The following is a 13998-nucleotide window of genomic DNA, read 5'->3' on the forward strand; positions in this document are numbered from 1 at the left end:
AGGGTATAGATATTTAGAATTGTTGTATCTTCTTTGATTGATCCCTTCATCATTGTGTAATGTTCTCCTTTGTCTCTACATTCTTTGTTACGGAGTTCATGTTGTCTGATATGGGTGTTGCTACTTCCAGCTTTCTTTTCATTTCTATTTGCATGAAATACCTTTTTCTATCCCTTCACCTTCAGTCTGTGTGTATGTCTTTCAGTATAAAGTGAGTCTTTTGTAGGCAGCATATAGATAAGTCTTGTTTTTGTTTTTTTAATCCATTCTGCCACCTTGTATCTTTTGATTGTGGAGCATTTAGTCCATTCACATTTATAATACATTATTGATAGGTACGTGCTTATTGCCATTTTGCTCATTGTTTTTTGGTTTTATTCTGTTTCTTTCTTCTCTTGATCTCTTGATGTGCTGATGTTCTCTAATGTTTTGATAAGGTTTCTTCTTTGTATTTTTTGTAGGTTTTTGTTCTGTGGTTTCATGAGGTTCATATATATCCATCTATAGCAGCCTATTTTAAGTTGATAGGTGTTTAAATTCAAATGCACTCTAAAAGGAATACATTTTTATTCTGCCTCCCATACTTTGTTTTTGATGTCATGTTTTGTATTTTAGTTTTTTGTGTCCTCTATTTATTGTAGTTACAGTTCATTTTCCTGCTTTTGTCTTTAACCTTCATCTTAGCTTTAAGTGCTTGATTCACTGTGTTTATTATATGTGTGCCTTTACCAGTGACATTTTTTTCTTCCTGTATTTTCTTATTTCTGGTTATGGCCTTCTCTGCATAAAGAAGACTCTTTAACATTCCTTGTAAACATCATTTAGTAGTGGTGAACTCTAATTTTTGCTTTTCTGAGAAACTCAATTACTCTTCCTTAATTCTGAATGATAATCTTGTCTGAGACAGTATTTTATGTTTAGGTTCCTATCTTATTTCTTGTGACTCCCTGTAAAGTTGCTACTGAGAAATTGGCTGATAGACTTAAGAGGTTTCCCTTCCATGTGACTCGTTTTTTTCTTGCTATCTTTGAGATTCTCTTTATCCTTAACTTTTGCCATTTTAATTACATTATGTCTTAGTGTGGGCCTTTCTGTTTTCATCTTGTTTGGAACTCTCTGTGCCTCCTGGGCCTGACATCTGTTACCCTCTCCAGATTAGGAATGTTTTCAGCCATGCACTGAAGAGATTTTTCCTTTTCCACTGTATGTTCTTAGCTCCCTTGTTGTTAGTTAGTTGCCCATATATGTGCGGGTTTATTCCTGGGCTCTCAGTTCTGTTTCATTAGTCTGTGTGTCAGTTTTTCTGCTATACCAAATTGTTTTTATTACTATAGTTTTGTAATATAGTTAGAGAGTGTGTTCTTTGACTTTCTTCATTTCTCAGGATTGCTTTGGCTACTCAGGGTCTTTTGTGGTTCCATACACATTTTAGAATTTTTTTCTGTTGTGCAAAATGCCATCAGGATTTTATAAGGATTGCTTGAATCTGTACAATCCTTAATGTAAATACAAGCGTTTTAATAATGTTAATTCTTCAACACAGGAACACATGTCTCTCCATTTGTGTCTTCTCTAGTTTTTTTCCAGTGTCTTGTAGTTTGCAGTGCATGAGTCCTTAATCTCCTCTGTTATGTTTATTCCTAGGTATTTTATTCTTTTTGCTGTGATTATAAATGGGATTGTTTCTCATTCTGATACTTTGTTAGTATATAAACATGCCAGATTTTTGTACATGATTTTGTATCCTACTACATTTTTGTATTATTTCTAATAGTTTGTTGGTAGTCTTTAAAATTTTCTCTATATAAAATCATGTCATCTGCAAATTGTGATACTTCTACTTTTTTCCAATGGATGCCTTTTATTTCTTTTTCCTGCCTAATTGCTCTGGCTAGGACTTCCAGTACTGTGTTGCATAACTGATGAGAGTGGTCATCCTTGTCTTGTTTCTGATCTTAGAGGAAAAGCTTTGTGTTTTACCATTGAGTATATAATGGTAGCTGAGGGTTTGTCATATATGACCTTTATGTTGAAGTACTTTCCTCCTACATCCATTTTATTGAGTTTTTATCACAATGGCTGTTGTATCTTATCAGATGCTTTTTATGCATCTATTTACATTATAATTTTTACCTTTTATTGTATTAATGCGGTGTATCAAGTTGATTGATTTGTGGATGTTAAGTCATCCACGTGTTGCTGAAATAAATCCCACTTGATTGTGATGTGTGATCCTTTTAATGTATTTGATTTGCTAATATTTTGTTGAGGATTTAATCATATGAAACACTGGACTATAATTTTTGTGTGTGTGTGATACCATTGCTTGGTTTTGGTATCAGAGTAATGTTGGCGCATAATATGAGTTAGAAACTATTCCCTGCTCTTCAGTTTTGTTTTGGTTTTTATTTTTTACTTTTTGTAGAGTTTGAGAAAGATAGGCATTGAATCTTTTTTGAATGCTTGTTAGAATTCACCAGTGAAGCCATCTGGTCCTGGACTTTTATGTGGGGGGTTTTGGTGGTGGTACAGAAGGAGGCAGTTTTTTATTTCCATTTCAGTTTAGTTACCGTTGATTGGTCTATCCAGGTTTTCGAGTTTTTCATGGCTCAGTCTAGGAAGGTTATATCTAAGGCTTTGTCCATTTCTTCTAGGTTGTCTAATTGTTGGCATATAGCCTTCCGTAGTATCTTTGTGTAATCCTTTGCATTTCTGTGGTATCTGTTGTAACTTTTAATATTCTCTTCTCTTTAGTGAGACTAACTAGAGGTTTTTCAACTTTATCTTTTTCAAAACCCAGCTCTGTTTTCATTAATTTTTTAAATTGTCTTTTTGGTTTTTATTTCATTTATATCACCTCTGTTTTTTATTTTTTTTTCTTCCTTCTGCTGCTTTGGGCTACTTTTGTTCATTTTTCTAGTTAAGGTTTAATGGTAGATTGTCTATTTGAGGTTTTTCTTGTTTCTTTGAGGGAGGCCTGCATTACTGTAAACTTCTCTTGCTAGCACTTCTACTGCATCCAAAAAATTTTGGTATGTCATATCTTTTCATTCATCTCTATATATTCTTCGGTCTCTTTAAGACTTTCTTCTTTGACCCAATACTTTAATTAGCATGTTGTTGGATTTCCACATATTTGTGAATTTTTTTTCAGCTTTTTTTTTTTTTGAACACTGAAAGTTGTTTTTATTTTTTTAACATACTTCTAACTCCAAAACTCATATAGTAGCAAAACCTCTCCTAAGCAGCCATGAGGTTCTCCGTGGTGCACCTACTTAATGTATTTATCTTGATACATTTATTTATTTATTTTTCCATTTTTTTTAAATATATTTTATTGATTATGCTATTACAGTTGTCCCATTTCCCCCTTCACTCCCCTCCCCCCTGTGCCCCCTCTCCCACCCACCTTCCCCCCCTTTAGTCCATGTCCATATGTAATACTTATAAGTTCTTTAGCTTCTACATTTCCCGTACTATTCTTGCCCTCCCCCGATCTATTTTCAACCTACATTCTATGCTACTTATTCTCTATACCTTTACCCCCTCTCTCCTCCTCCCATCCCTACTGCTAGCCCCACCTTGTGCCCTCTATTTCTGTGGTTCTGTTCCTATTCTAGTTGTTTACTTAGTTTCTTTTGGTTTTGCTTTAGGTGTGGTTGTTAATAATTGTGAGTTTGCTGTCCTTTTACTATACATGTCTTTTCTTTATCTTCTTTTCTTAGATAAGTCCCTTTAGCATTTCATAAAGTAAGGGCTTGGTGATGATGAACTCCTTTAATTTGACCTTATCTGAAAAGCACTTTATCTTCTCTTCCATTCTAAATGAGAGCTTTGCTGGATAGAGCAATCTGGGATATAGGTCCTTGTCTTTCATGACTTGGAATATTTCTTTCCAGCCCCTTCTTGCCTGTAAGGTCTCTTTTGAGAAATCAGCTGTCAGTCTGATGGGAACTCCTTTGTAGGTGACTGTCCCCTTATCTCTTGCTGCTTCTAGGATTCTCTCCTTCGTTTTTACCTTGGCTAATGTAATTATGATGTGGCTTGGTGTGTTTCTTCTTGGGTCCAACTTCTTTGGGGCTCTCTGCGCTCCTTGGATTTCTTGGAAGACTGTTCCCTTTGCCAGCTTGGGGAAGTTCTCCTTTATTATTTGTTCAAATAACTTTTCCACTTGTTGGTCTTCCCCTTCTGGTACCCCTATAATTCGGATGTTGGAACGTTTAAAGGTGTCCTCGATGGTCTTAAGCTTTTCTTCGATTTTTTGAATTCTTATTTCATCATGCTCTCCTGCTTGGTTGATTCTATCTTCCTTCTGGTCCACTGTGTTGTTTTGAGATTCAGATTCCTTCCTTTCACAATTGGCTCTTCTCCGTGTGTCTTCCTGCATCCCTTTTATGGTAATCTGCATTTTTTCATGTAATTTGGATCCAAAATCCACCAGTTCCGTGAGCTTCCTGATCACCAGTGTTTTGAACTTGTGCATCTGATAGATTGGCTATTTCTTGGTCACTCAAAAGGATGAGTCCTGGGGGTCTGATCTGTTCTGCTGGAAACATATCTTACGTCTTTCCCCGTCTCTCCTATTATTTTACTTATTTATTTATTTTTTCTCCCGTCTGGTCGCTCTTGTTACGGTGGGGGGCGGAGCCTTAGGTGTTCACCGGTGCTGGGCGCCCCAGTCGCTAGCTTGTGACGTTATATGTGGGGGCAGGGGCGGGAGCGGGGACAGGAGGGATCGATGGCGACCCTTCCGTTCTCCTGGAGTCAGACACTTCCCTGGGCTTCTGGGCTGTGAGCTCTGCCCTGATCCCCAGTCGCTGCCCCACTGATTCCCCCAGCCGCCGCTTGCGTACTCAGGGACCACCGCTACACCACTGCGCTCACTCCTGCATCCCGGATTGCTGTTGCGCTGATTCTGCGCCAAATTTCCCCCGACCTCCGCGCGCCTGCGACCCGCGCCAGCCCCACGCCTGCTCGCTCGGCTCGTAGTCCCCTACCAGTCTGGATGTACGGGTCTACTTCAACTTCTAGGCTGTCCGACTTCCATTTAGATAAATCCTCTGACAGTTCTGATATTATGACTGCAAATCATTGTTGTAAATTATTGTTGCTCTGTTCTTGGTTGTGTGAGGAGGTACGGTGCGCCCACCTATTCCTCCATCTTGCCGGAAGTCCTTTTTTCAGCTTCTTGTAGTTGACTTCCAGTTTCATGTGTGTGGTCAGAAAATTTGCTTGGTATGATTTTAATCTTAAATTTATTGAGAATTGTTTTATGTCCCAACATATGGCCTACCCCTGAGAATGTTCCATGTGCACTTGAGAAGAATGTGTATTCTATCATTTTAGGATGGGAAGTTTTATAAATACTAACTCTGTCTGGTCTAATGCGTCATTTTAGGCTGATGTTTCCCTTGCTGACTTTCCGTCTGGACAACCTGTCATTGGTGCAAGTGGGCTATTAAAGTCTCCTACTATTGCATGTTTTATATACTATCCATTTCTTTCTTTACATCTTTCAACAGCTTTTTATATTTTGGTGCTGTTAGGTCAGGTACATATATATTAATATGAGTGTATGTCTTCATGAATTGCATTTGCCCCTTTTATCATTATAAAATGTTCATTTTTGTCTCTTGTTACCTTTTTTGTCTTGAAATATATTTCATCTGATATCAGTATGGCTACATCTGCCTTTCTCTTGTTATCATTCACTTGGAATATCATCTGTTTTACTCTGAGGCTGTATTTGTCTTTGGGGCAGAGATGGCTCTCCTGAAGGTGGCATAGTTCAGTCTTGTTTTTTTCATCCATCCAGCTACTTTGTACCTACTGATTGATGAGTTCCATTCATGTACATTTAGGGTGATTACTGATATACAAAGACTTAGGACAGTCATTTTATCTTTTGTTTACTGGCTGCTGTGTATCTTTATTCTGTGTTCTTTTGTGCTATTTTATTTCATTGTTTTTCTGTACTGTATTTATCCCATTTCCTTTTTTTTTTATGTTTCATGTCTCAGCTCTAGACTTTACATGGTTACCATGAAGTTTGTTTAAAATGTTCATAGATAGAAAGTCATTTTTCTTTTTGGTAGAATCTTACTTTCATTGACCATCCAAATTCAGCCATATTTCTAGATTCCTCCTTTTAATTTGGCCACTACTTTGTAACCTTGTGCTAAACAAAACCACTGAAGTGCCCACCTACAAATTAAGGAATATACCCACTGTGTCGTTATTACAAAGCTTTGGGGATTATAAAAATCACAGAAAAATCTCTCGAGAGCACTAGATAATGATAGTACAGGTGTACAGTACCTTATTTAAAGTCTTCGTGGCCAGATATTTTCAGATTTTAGAGAGGGAATGTACTTTCAAAAGCACAGCAGGGTCTAGAACCTCTGGTAAAAGCACATATGTCCACAATAAGATGTATTAATACTCATACAAATTGCAAGTCAGATACTGCTATCAAGTGAGTTTGGCAACAAACTCAAGAAAAAAAACTTGGTTTTGAGAGCACTGTGTATTTCAGAATTGCAAACTTGTGGTAGCCTTCAAATTTTCGCCAGCATTCACTTGGCAGTTGGTTCTGTTGTGTTGTGAGTCTGGCAGAGAGGCGTGCTTTGGTACATACAGTGGCTCCCCCTGAACCCTGGGCACTGGGTTTTGTGCAGAGCAACAAGAACCCTGCAACTGAAGCTGCTGGGCAAGAGGAGTGTGTGAAGGCCCAGATGTGGCCCTTCTGGAGCCTCCCACTTGGTCCTCTTGTTTAACAAAGGGAAAACTTAAGGCCCAAAATAAAAAAATGATTTTGTCCAAAGCTCAGCTACCTAGACTGAGCTTCTTACACAAAATCTGATACCTCTGTCCTTTTCCTTCATGGCATTTAATAATTTATGTGTATGGCTAGTGCCATGGCCTCAACCCTTGGCCTATCAGTTTCCATTGCCAGTGAAGTTCTGTTAGCCACCCAGTAGCCAGTGGATCAGTGGCTGGCAGGTGGCTCGCATAAAGCAACAGGTCCTTTTGTATTCACTTGGTCAGAACAGTTGAGGAAGAAGCATTCCCTCAAAAGGAGCATGTGCTGAGCACCAAAGAACCATTATTAGGCAGCTAAAACGAGCCTATTGCAAATAAAATCATGTACGACTACTGGATGCTGTTAGATGCACTGTGCTAAATACTCATAGACCAATCCTCACAACAGGTCTCCCATTTACAAATGGGGAAACAGCCACCTGGAGAGGCTGAAAGATGCCCTTTTTCCTATGACCTGGATTTTGTTCACCCATTTTCCTAAGTTATTTGAGGGATAAAGCATGTTGAATGTTGAAAGCAGATGTTACTTGGAAACAACCTATCCTAGCCTTTTCCTCACAAGGCTGAGTTCTGGAAAGGAGAAAGTCTCCAAACTGGAAAAAAGGTTCTGAGCAGAGCTAGAGAAGGAGAATGACTCTCCTCTAAGCAAACCATCAGAGGAAAGGCCGCATGGGGCGTAAGACCACCTGGACTCCAGGCTCTGAAACTTAGAGTAGTGGAAACTATTGCCATGCCAAAGTTTGCAATCTGGTGCCACCTGCCTTCAAAGAATACTTGAGTTAGTCATTGAGATGTTCAACAGTGACCATGAGGGGATAGACACAAGAAGTCCCTCTTCTGTTTTCCAGGCAACAGGCAATTAATTCCATTGAATCTTGTATAACTTTAGAGAAGGATTGGGACTGAATTTCCTGCTAGGTAGCAAGAGGGGAACTACTCTAATTTGACGTACAAGAATAACAAGTAATTTGACATTTCTTTCATACTCAAACATTACACTGTTCTGCCCATTCTAGGCAGTTCCATGAACTCAGCCCAAAAGGTAGGCCTTACAGGAGGGCAAATTTATAGTCTTTAAAGCAAAGACTTTCTCAGTTACCACTGTCCAAACAATGGAGCCTTCCTGTGCTAGTTTCCTTACACTAAATATAATAGGACTGACTTTAAAGGATTGCTTAGGCAGGGATGTCCAACCCCAGGGCCCAGGATGGCTGTGAATGCAGCCCAATACAAAATCGTAGGTTTACTTAAAACATTGAGATTTCTTTGTGATTACGTGTTGCAATGTATTAATGTGTGGCCCAAGACAACTCTTCTTCCAGTGAGGCCCAGAGACATCAAAAAGTTGGACATCCCTTGGTGGACTGTTAAAATGTATCAATATGGATGGTGCTAAGAAAAACTGCCTACCTAGCATGTAGCAAATGCTCAGTAAATATTTTTACTGTGGCAGAGCAGGTACTGTACTCCATTGCTACATGTTAGGTATTACCTTTTTTGGAAGACACATGAAACCTACGTTAAATAGCTTAAAAATGTTCACATTTGGTTTCCTTAATTTCAAATGGTCTCCTCAAGACATCAGATTTATTTTTTTAAAATCATAACAGCTTTACTGATAAATGAAAAAATAGGGACAAGATTTTATCACCTGTTAATTCTCTCTCCTTAAATAACACCAAACTTACTTCTCTTCTGTGCTTTTACAACTGTACTTTAGAACTCTATTGTTTCTCCCCAGGACTGTACAACAGCCTTCTCTAGCTGATGTATTGGGCGGGGTGGCAAAATGTTCGTTTACTTTTTTTCTGTACAATGGCTCCAGTAGTGCTTAGTTGTCTTTTGCTTCATTCAAAACAGTTTTGTTAGATTGCATTATGACAGCTGTCATATCAGCATGCATTTAAAAAAAATTGGTGAACTTTTATACAGCCATTTTAATATTAAAGATGGAAGAAAATATGCAACACTTTTGGTGTATTATGCTTTTCTATTTCAAGAAAGGTATTGCAGCTGAAACACACAAAAAAAGATTTGTGCCGTGTATGGAGAAGGTGCTACTGTGACTGATCAAACATGTCAAAATTGGTTTGCAAAGTTTCTTTGTACTATTGACATTTTGGCCAAATAATTTTTTGCTGTGGCGCTGTCTTATGCACTGGAAGATGTTTAGCAGTATCCCTGGCCTCTACCCACCAGGAGCCAATAGCGGGAGATAGCTGACATAACTCAAAATATCCAAATTACAATAAAGTTATTGGTGAAAATGAAAAATGTGTCTTTTATTTTACAGACAAAACTAAACAGACTTTTTGGGTTGGCCTCATCTGGAGAGTCCTGTCCTCCTTTGGCCTCCTCCCCCACCTGACAGTAATCTGAACAGCATCCTCAGTGATCTTGCTGAAGTGGGTCAGATCTACCTGGCAGATTTTCTGTTTAGTTTTACTTTGAATACCTTTAAGCAGCTAGTTACCACAAGCCCTACCACTCAACTGTTGTATGTATTGGTTGCAACCATTCAGATTCAGTTTTTACCTGCCTGGTGTCTGTAAGATTTGAATTGTCAACACCTGGCCTACAGGATACAATTCAAATCATGCAGCTGGCATGGTCTATCTAAAATGAAGATGAGGCCATGTTTCTGCCTTGCTGTGCTTAAAAAATGTAGCTATTAACTGGCTACTCTATTTATTCAGGAAACATCGTGTACCTACAGTGTGCCCAGCACTGTTCTAGATGCCAGGGACACTACAGGAAACAAAACACACCAACCTCTCTGCCTTCTTAAAGCATAAATTTGATTAGAGGAGACTGGTACTGTGGAGATAAAGCATGGGAACAGAGTAGTGGGGGCCGTGTCCAAGCTGCTCAGGGAGGGTCACCGGAGAGGATGGCCTGTGGTCTAAAGACATCAAGGGGGAATGAACCCAGACACAGGCAGACGACGTGACCCTGGAGTGCTAGAGGGCTGTCCCTCCAAAACTTAATTTGAATCCTAGTTGTCCTTAATCAGCTGAAATGACATTTTTCCAAGAAAATTCCACTTCCTTTCCCAGGCACAATGATGTTCTTCCCATACATTCTCAGTTTCATGAATCTGTCATCAATTACACTCTTCTCAAAAATCTTCATTAAAAAAATGAATTATCTTAAGCATAAGCAGATAGGAGGAGGCACCCTAGATTGCACTCTCCTAGTTAACACCTAGGGATGTTAACCTGCAGTCCTTTAGAAAAGGTTTGGGAATCAAAATACAAATTTAAATTTATTAGGGCACGTTGGACAAATCCCTTACCTAGCCATGTTTAAGCCACCATTTTTCCAATGGTAAAGTAATGCAAAAAGGCGTGATAAAGGCCTAACTCCATAAAAGCATGTAATAAGTCCTCCTCAGTAGCAGTATTTTTCTTTCTTGGAAAGCAACCGTTTACCTCCAACGGCAGCTGTTACCACAAGAGGGCACTATCAGCACAGCTGGAAAAGCATGGCTGCTTTTCCTTAGATTCAATCAGCTACCAGCTCAGGCCTAAGCTTTCAATCTGTGGCATGTGAATTTTAAGAATGAATGGCCTTTCACATGCATATTGTGGCAATGACCTTGGTACCCCCAAGTAATGTAAGCAGATCAGGAGTAACAAGAACCTAATATGGGAGTGAAAAGTAAAGGTCTTTCGAGTCAGACTGATTAGGGTTCCACAGCTGCATTGGACAACTGCATCTCACTGATCTAGCTTCATCTGTAACACATGGTTGTGCCAGGCTTCAGTCGGAGAGAGAGGCTGGGTGCTTGCCCCTGTTAGCTCAGTCTGGCTGGCTGCCTGGCTGAGCAAAGACATGGTGAGCGCTATAGGAAATAAGTCCTGGAGGGACTGGTCTCTGCTCACCTGCTGTGGGTGCACGAACCAGCTGTGTGCTCTGCTCCTCCCCACCACGCCTCTTCTGTGGAGCCCCCACTACCAACAGCCTTGAGTGCAAAAGCCAAGCGAGACAAGAAATGAGCTAAGGGCTAAATGAAAGAGCATATATTACAACTTAGAAGGAAAAAGACTCAAACTCTATGAGGACTTTGAAAAGTTAATTAGAACACAAGCCTTAAGGACAATCTGTTCAACATACAGGTGTCAGGAACACTGGATATTCACCTGCAAATGAATGGAGTTGGACCTTACCTTACACCATATACAAAAACTAAAAATGGACCCAAGACCTAAATGTAACACCTAAAATTATAACACTCTTGGTAGAAAAAAAAAGGATAATGACACCAAAAGCAGAGTCAACAGAAGTAAAAATACATAAACTGTACTACATCAAATTTTAAAACTGCGTCAAAGTACACAGGAGTGAAAAGGCAACCAATGGGAGAAAATATTTGTAAATAATATATTTGATAAGGGTCTAAAACTCAGAATATATAAAGAACTCTTATGGGACTTCCACCCAAGATGGAGGCATAGGTAGACACACTGTGCCTTCTCACACAACCAAAATAAGGACAACAAAAATTTAGAAACAAAAAAACAACCAGTACTGACAGAAAATTGAACTGTATGGAAGTCTGACAACCAAGGAGTTAAAGTAGACACACTCACCGAGACCGATAGGAGGGGTGGAGTCTGGCGGCTGGGCAGAGAGGGGTTGCAGCAAAAAAAGTGGCGGTGGGTGGATCCTGGGCACACAAGGTGGCAGCTTGTGGAGGGGCATAGTGTGCAAGGCAGCTGGCAGAACATGTGGTCCCCCATTCACGTGCAGATAAACCAGGAGAAACTGGGGAGCGGGACAGACTGCACAACCCAGGGTCCCAGCTCAGGGAAATAAAGCTTCAAAACACCAACTGAAAACACCTGTGGGGGTTGAGGTCCCGGGAGAAGCTCCCAGCCTCACAGGAGAGTTCACTGGAGAGACCCACAGGGTCCTAAAATGTACACAAACCCACTCACCCAGGAATCAGCACCAGAAAGGCCCATTTTACTTGTGGGAAGCGGCGGAAGGGACTGAAATCCAGCAGAGAGTGGAGCAAGCGCCATTGTTCCCTCTCGGACTCCTCCCCCACATATAGAGTCACCCCTCATTATGTAACAGGTGCGTCAACACACACAAAAAAGGCTCAAACAAAAGAACAGGTCAAAGCTCCAGAAAAAATTCAACTAAGTGATGAAGAGATAGCCAACCTATCAGATGCACAGTTCAAAGCACTGGTGATCAAGATGCTCACAGAATTGGTTGAATTTGGTCGCAAATTAGATGAAAAAATGAAGGTCATGCTAAGTGAAATAAAGGAAAATGTACAGGGAACCAATAGTGATGGGAAGGAAACTGGGACTCAAATCAATGGAGTGGACCACAAGGAAGAAAGAAACAAGCAAAAGAAAAGAATTAAGAAACAAGAATTCAAAAAAAATGGAGAGGCTTAGGAACCTCCAGGACATTTTTAAACATTCCAACATCTGAATCATAGGGATGCCAGAAAGAGAAGAGGAAGAGCAAGAAATTGAAAACTTATTTGAATAAATAATGGAGAACTTCCCCAATCTGGCAAAGGAAACAGACTTCCAGGAAGTCCAGGAAGGTCAGAGAGTCCCAAAGAAGTTGGACCCAAGAAGAAACACACCAAGGCACATCATAATTACATTAGCCAAGGTAAAAATGAAGGAGAGAATCCTAGAAGCAGCAAGAGATAAGGAGACAGTCACCTACAAAGGAGTTCCCATCAGACTGTCAGCTGATTTTTCAAAAGAGACCTTGCAGTCAAGGGGCTGGGAAGAAGTATTCCAACTCAAGAAAGGCAAGGACCTACATCCAAGATTGCTCTATCCAGCAAAGCTTTCATTTACAATGGAAGGGCAGATAAAATGCTTCTCAGATAAGGTCAAGTTAAAGGAGTTCATCATCACCCAGCCCTTATTATATGAAATGTTAAAAGGACTTATCTAAGAAAAAGAAGATAAAAAACATGTACAGTGGAATGACCGCAAGCTCACAATTATTAACCACACCTGAAACAAAAACTAAGCAAACAACTAGAACAGGAACAGAAGCACAGAAATGGAGATCACATGGAGGGTTAGCAACAGGGGAGTGGGAGGAGGAGAGAGGGGGAAAGGGTACAGAGAATAAGTAGCATAGATGATCGGTAGAAAACAGGGGGAGGGCAAAAATAGTATGGGAAATTACGATACATGGACATGAACTAAAGGGAGGGAATGTGGGTGGGAGCAGGTGTCCAGGGTGGAGGAGAGTGAAGGGGGGGGAAATAGGACAACTGTAATAGTATAATGAATAAAATATATTTTTTAAAAAAGAACTCATGACTTAAAAAATGGACTCAAATAGACATTTATCTAAAGAAAATATATAAATGGATGAGCATATGAAAAGATGCTAAACACTACTAATCATTAGGGAAATACAAACCAAAACCACAATGAGATATGTGGAATCTAATGAACCAAATAAACTGATGAACAAACTAGGAACAGAAGGAGGGGGTTGGGGAGACTGGAAGAGATGAGTCAAAGAACATCTATGTGTATATGCATAGCCCATGGACACAGACAACAATGTGGTGAAGTGGGGGGGGGGGGGTTGGTTTGGTGGAGAGGGACAAGGTGGGGGGTCATCTGTAACAGTGTCAACAATTTTTTTAAAACCACAATGACTTATCACCTCATACCCACTAGGATGGCTACTATCACTAAGACAAATGGTGGCAAGGATGTGGATAAGTTGGAACACTTTGTGCACTGCTGGTGGGAATGTACAATGGTATAGCAACAATGGAAAAAAGTATACCAGTTGTTCAAAAAATTAAAAATACAACTACCATATGACCCAGCAATTCCAAAGTAACTGAAAGCACATTTGCAGAGTCATTACTATGGTTTTGAGTCCCCTCCAAATTCATATGTTAAAACCCAAATCCTCAATGTGATGGTATTTGGAGATGGACTTTGGAAGGTAATTAGGTGATGTGGTTGGAGCCCTCCTGATAGGATAAGAAGCAAAACACAGCTTGCTTCCTCTCTCTGCTGTCCCCCATGTGAGGACATGCAAAGATGAACATTTCCAAACTCAGAAGTGGGCTCTCCCCAGCCCCTAGATCTGCTGGCACCTTGATCTTGTACTTCCCAGCCTCTAGAACTGTGAGAAATAAATGTTTGTTGGTTAAGGCACCCA

The sequence above is a fragment of the Phyllostomus discolor genome, chromosome 5 (genome assembly GCF_004126475.2).
Source record: "Phyllostomus discolor isolate MPI-MPIP mPhyDis1 chromosome 5, mPhyDis1.pri.v3, whole genome shotgun sequence".
Taxonomy (NCBI): domain Eukaryota; kingdom Metazoa; phylum Chordata; class Mammalia; order Chiroptera; family Phyllostomidae; genus Phyllostomus; species Phyllostomus discolor.